This window comes from Hylaeus anthracinus, unplaced genomic scaffold (assembly GCF_026225885.1).
Source record: "Hylaeus anthracinus isolate JK02 unplaced genomic scaffold, UHH_iyHylAnth1.0_haploid 11981, whole genome shotgun sequence".
Lineage (NCBI taxonomy): Eukaryota > Metazoa > Arthropoda > Insecta > Hymenoptera > Colletidae > Hylaeus > Hylaeus anthracinus.
In genome coordinates this window covers 8,054,898-8,061,153 of record NW_026534329.1, presented here as the reverse complement: position 1 = coordinate 8,061,153, position 6,256 = coordinate 8,054,898, and the positions used below count along the sequence as shown (strand labels likewise).

Here is a 6,256-nt window from a genome sequence, read left to right as displayed (position 1 = left end):
GAACAACTGGTCGCTAATTGAGTCGTGATCAATAATGAGATCATCTACCTTATATACAATATTTTTTAATTCCTATTTTCACTATCTTCATTTTTCGATCATTTCTTTCGTCGAACGATACACGCGAACCATGACCTCAACTCGAGAAGGGAGGTCGATGCCTAGGAATATAAAAAATGGATACCTTTCCCGGTGTTACAAAAACAAGTAGATGCAATTGAGTTTCTACCATAACGGGCGGCTACTGTAATTGGTTACAATCAGCGATATTCAGCTAATCAGGGAATAAAACACGAAATTACAGGTACCGAGGTACGATGATCCATCACAACGTGCGGCAATTTGCCCCGTTACGGTGACAGATTAGAAAGTATATTCTTGTAGACAGAACTGAGCGGACATCAACGATTCATTAAAGGAACGGAACACACTTCCCGGATCGATAAAGGCAGAGCTACCTTGGATCTTTTTATTTTCGTTGGGATACTCGAGAGGCTTCATCCCTTTCCACCGAAACATCGTCTAGACCCGAATGGGAACGTTCACGAGCTGTCAGACGCAGATTTTGATGTAACTTTCCAGAACTGTTTACGATTGAACCAACCAACGAACTATACCGTGTGTAATAGTTGCGGTTCTACTTTTAGGAGGAAACCACTATTAACATGGAAATTATACGATCATATTTACGGTATTGTACAAAAGTGTTAGGGCACCATGCGAAGCTCGCGTTACACGTAAATAAATCTATGTTAATGAAATAAATATGATCTATATTTGATATTGCGCTTTATATAGGGTGTCCCAAAAACCACCACTAACATCGAAACTACATATTTCTACATTATTTAACTACATTATTTTAGATCATATTTACGGTATTGTACAAAAGTGTTGAGGCACTATGTGAAGCTCGCATTACACGTAAATAAACCTATGTTAATGAAATAAATACGATCTATATTTGGTATTGCCCTTTATACAGGGTGTCCCAAAAATGTTGGAGTTCCTTGAAAGTTGGTAGTGGTTCGGGAGGTGATTTGAAATAACTTTTTCCTTAGCGGAAATGTTGTCCGAGGCTTCATTGAGGAGATATTAACGAAAAACACTGACCAATCAGAGCGCGCGTATGCCGATGGAACGCTCGCGGTAGCGTATGAGCACAGCCGCCTAACGCGAAGCCACGCCTGCTACGGGCGCTCCAACAGTATACTCGCGTTCTGATTGGTCGGGGTTTTGCTCTTAATATCTCCTCAGCGAAGCCTCGTACAACATTTTCGCTAAGGAAAAAGTTGTTTCAAATCACCTGCACTCTGTATATGTAGGGTGACCCAAAAATGTTGGAAGTCTTTAAAAAGGGTGGTTCAGGAGGTGATTTGAAACAACTTTTTCCTTAGCGAAAATGTTGTCCAAGGCTTCGTTAAGGAGATATTAACAGAAAACTTTGACCAATCAGAGCGCGAGTATGACGGTGGACCGCCCACGCCGGTAGGCGTGGCTACGCCCTAGGGCGGTCGTCGCGCTCTGATTGGTCGGGGTTTTCCGTTAATATCTCCTTAACGAAGCCTCGGACAATATTTTCGCTAAGGAAAAAGTTGCTTCAAATTTATAAATAAATCATCCCCCGAACCGCCATTTTCAAGGAACACCACCATTTTTGGGACACCCTGTATAGTGGAATTTATATTTTTAAAAGACCAAAACCAGCATTTTATTAATTTTAATTTTATAATTGTTTGTTGAACATTTCAAACTTTCAAACTTTCGAAATTTTGGGAGCTGTAGTATACTTTTTTTTTATCAGTGACATTTTCCATTAATATTAACTTGTTATTCTCTGTAGCATTCTCCGGAGTTAAATTTAAAAGGCACTTCGCTGCGTCTCTGTTTTTTATTTTGATTTTTCTTATCTTCTCCGCACTGTGTTATTATAACTATGCACGATAAAGATGTGAAATAAATAAGATAAAATAGATAAATTCGATCTACCGGGATCCGAGGAACACGGTGGACTTTAAATTCAATTGATAAACAACCTTCTGACAGTCTCACGGTGCTCGCGTGTTCTTTTTTTTGTGCGCCGATTAAGTGAAGATAATCGATATTGATTAAATAATCGGCAATCATCGACGCGATTCCTCGAAATACTATCGGCAAATCATATGGTCGAGTATCGCGAGAAAGAAAGTCCTTGTGACGATAAGAATTTGCTTCTATTTTTATTTAGTTATGCGAGAATCGTACCACGAGATATCCTTTCGTCGTGTATGAAGATACTATCTCCGAGATATGCAAATTTCTCAGACACATACAAATTTGAAATAACTAATAAAAGATACACAATATTTGATGCGATATTTGTTCGATAAATGGTTTACGAAAAGAATACGAAGATGCCAAGATAAGACAAATTTCTTATATCTATGTGAACCTGGCATCCGACTTTTCGAAAATGAATTTCTTTTTATAGAAAATGATAGTATTTCGTTTGTACTTGATTGTATCACCAATAGTTTCGTTTGTACCTTCATCAAAAACAGGGAAAAAAACAGATTTTAAAAATCTTGAAAATTGACGAACTTCTCTCTTAAGCGTATAAACAATTGCTTGTAACATTTAAACTATTGAGGTACAAACGAAACGAAAAGCTGTACAAACGGGTACAAACGATTCTAAAGAATGGAGGAAAACAGATTTTAAAAATCTTGGAAATTTACGAACTTCTCTTTTACGCGTATAAACAATTGCTTGTAAAATGTAAACTATTGAGGTACAAACGAAACGAAGAGCGGTACAAACGGATACAGACGATCCTAAAAAATAGGGAAAATTAATATAGTGAATCTATGACTATAATGTGATTTTGGAAATATAAGGTTCATCCTGTTCGTGAATTTATACTAATTTTTTAACGATCGTTTTTTTCTTTCTATTTAGCAAGAATTTAAATCACTACACTGGTAAGAAATATTCTTTTCCCAATAGTGAGATTTTTTCTCAAACAAAATAAACATACTTAATGAAACGTTAAATACACTGCTTGTGGAAACACCATCTTTGAAAAGGATGGACTTGGACAATTTTTATATTAACCCTTTGCACTCTAGAGGTGACTCTCGGTCACCACTAGATTTTACGCAGTAAATCAACCAACAATAATGTTTGTTTAGGTTTCATTTCTTTGGAACTCAAACTGTCAATAAAATGATTGTCAGTGCAGTAAAGGTCAGTAAAAGGTGCAGTAAAATCTCAAATTAGTTTGCGGTCACGAATCCGGCTACATCTTCCAAGTCGATCTAAGCTTAGCATTCGAGTTGCTGGTAGATACCAGAAAAAAAGGCCCCGAATGCAAAGGGTTAAACGGTTACGTAGGACTAGTGAAGTAATCCTTCGAGTGAAGGAGAAGTATCTAGAATTTTTAAAGATTCATCGTCCCTGGCATAAACATTGAAAATAAATCGGTCAACGGTGTTGTCATTGATTATATAATATTCGAATAAAAGGTTTTATGGTAGCGCATTTATGGTAGCGTCGCTCAACTGTTTATGACGCCGATTGAGGCGTACATTCGGGTAAGAAGGGTAACGGGACGCTGACCGTTTTCGTAATCGGTTTATCGTCGATGAAGGGAAACCTTTACGAGAGGATAATATTTTCTCACTGTCACGGCGATCAAATACTTAATGGCTCTCTCATTATGCAGTTTATGGCCCACATTGTACGTACATACGGGCACTGTGTGGGTTCCGAGAGCGTACCGAAGTACCGAGCGAACGAAAGACATTGGTCTCGACCAATTGTGTTTCGTCCGTAACAAATACAGTGACTCCCAGAAATATTCGGACACCAGTGTATGGTTTGCTTTATGGCTTAATATCGTAGTTATTAAAAAAGCAATCGTCTTCGTTACTTTTTCCAATAATAAATCATTTATTAACATTATTAAAAATATATATATATATATATAAGATATAAATTACATAATAACAATAAACAAACGAAAGAATACCGCATTTTCGGGTCACAAAAATATTCGAACACTATGAGGAATAACATTTATTAATTAAAATTAAACATTATATGTTCCATATTAATATTTTGTTGCAAATCTCTTTTCTTTTATAATATGTCTCAATCGATTCGGCATATTAGAAATGATTTTTTTTAAATATTCTGTCGAAATAGATGCCCATTCTTCTTGAAGCCTAATTTTAAGTACTTCTTTGGAACGAATGGGTGTCTTGCGAATCCGTTGGTTCAACTTATCCCATAAGTTTTCTATAGGGTTAAGGTTTGGCGATTGTGAAGGTGGATGAAGGACTTTAGGGCAATTATACAATAAAAATTCTTAGACAATGCGCGACTTATGTTTAGAATCACTATCCTGGTAAAATTTAAAATCTTCAGCAATCCCCATTTTTTCTGCACTTTGTTTTAAATTGCTTTTTAAAAGATTTTAAAAGATAAGCATTCTTAACCATGATGCCATCGATGAAAACTAAATTGCCAACGCCGGAAGTCGAAATGCATCCCCACACCATTACAATGCCTCCTCCGTGTTTTATCGTACCCGAAAATGTGATATTCTTTCGTTTGTTTATTGCTATTATGTGATTTATGTAAATTTTTGGATTAATGTATACATCTTTAATAACATTAGTAAATGACTTATTATTGGAAAAAGTAACGAAGACAATTGCTTTTTTAGTAACTACGATATTGAGGCATAAAGCTAACCATACACCAGTGTCCGAATATTTCTGAGAGTCACTGTACATTCCGCCTTCGCGCAATGTTTCGCTTAAGGGTTATTCGAGTCCAGAAGTTTCAAAATATACATTTTCTTTTTTTTGTAATTTCTTAAAGTTTAGATCTTTAGGGACGTCTAAAGAGAACGGTGTCCGCAACAACGTTATCATCTGCAGTTTACTCGAATACTCCATTTTAACACTTTCGCTGCGGACGAAAATAAGTAGCCGTTCGCTGGTAGCTGCAATTATGATATTTTTTTTTAATGAAAAACTTCTTACAAATGTTCTAATATGATTATTTTGAAAAACATATATTTGTGGTAACTTATTTTATATATAATATGATTGCCGAACAAAAAAAATGAAAACTGAAAAAGTAATAAAAACAAGCATATATTTTTAGTTTAGTTTTCAATTTCTTTGCAGTTTTCATTACAATTTCAATGCTAGTAACGCGTAAAATGTGCAAAGATGATATTCATTTTTAACAAGCAAGTAAGCGAGGGTTGGGTTTTAATTGCAAGTATACATATTTGGTATGACAAAATTTAAACGCGATTTCCTCGTAACCATATTTTGTTTATATGGTTGCTATAGTATCTCGTTCTAGTTCTAGTTGACCGAATGACTTCAAATTTGGAGTGAATCTTCGGCATATATGTGCCTTTATCACCTGAACCACGGTAATCATACTGATTATTCTAAATATATTTTTTTAATATACAAATGATAACAAAAATACGAAAGATCGATATTTCGACAACCTTGAAATGTTTATAGTACGTTCATGCTTGTTTAGCAATTTTTTTGTCGATTCGCACACTAATAAGTAACACTTACTTTTAAAAGATAGATCACATCTATCTATTATTTGTTTGATAAGAATTGCAATCGGATTTGTACAGATTTGAACAAAATTCAATCAATTCAAGCTTTATCGCAAATAATTTCTTAACGATTTTTCGATTTTTCTTATCAACTCATCTTCACAATCTGTTAATGATAGAGCGTTGTTAACTATAATTGAATTGAGTTCGTCTTTATTTGTATTTACAGAAACTAGATTCCTTTCTCAAATGTTTAAAATGTACATCGTATTAATTTCGATTAATAAGCTTATTATTGGAAAGATACGATAAGTAATGAGATTTATATTCATTTCTCTGAAGTTGCTTTTCATTTTATACGAACGATTTTATTTTAACAGATAAACCCCTACTCTGTAAACGTTTTTCCAGTTACCTCAAACCATAAATCAGGGTCATTCATTCCCAACATATTTTCCATTGTGTAAAAGCCGTTTTAACGCTTTGACTTCCGTGGGGGTCACCGGTGACCGGCACTCGACTTAGTTACACAGCGCCTTGAGGGTCACCGGTGACCGGCACTCGACTTAGTTACACAGCGCCTTGGGGGTCACCGGTGACTGGCACTCGACTTAACAGCGCCTTGGGGGTCACCGGTGACCGGCACTCGATTTGGCTACACAGCGCCGTGGAAGTCAC

At 35.8% G+C, this 6,256-nt stretch overlaps 1 protein-coding gene and 1 long non-coding RNA gene across 2 annotated transcripts in view; one reads left to right on the top strand and one right to left on the bottom strand.

The window, feature by feature from the left end:
* LOC128885437 (atos homolog protein A) overlaps positions 1–6,256 on the bottom strand; it is a 93,755-nt gene that overhangs the window by 35,940 nt on the left and 51,559 nt on the right. The window lies entirely within an intron of this gene.
* Positions 159–911, top strand: LOC128885481 (uncharacterized). Its single transcript, XR_008459615.1, has 3 exons — positions 159–312; positions 385–570; positions 648–911. It is a non-coding gene; the product is annotated as an uncharacterized LOC128885481 (long non-coding RNA).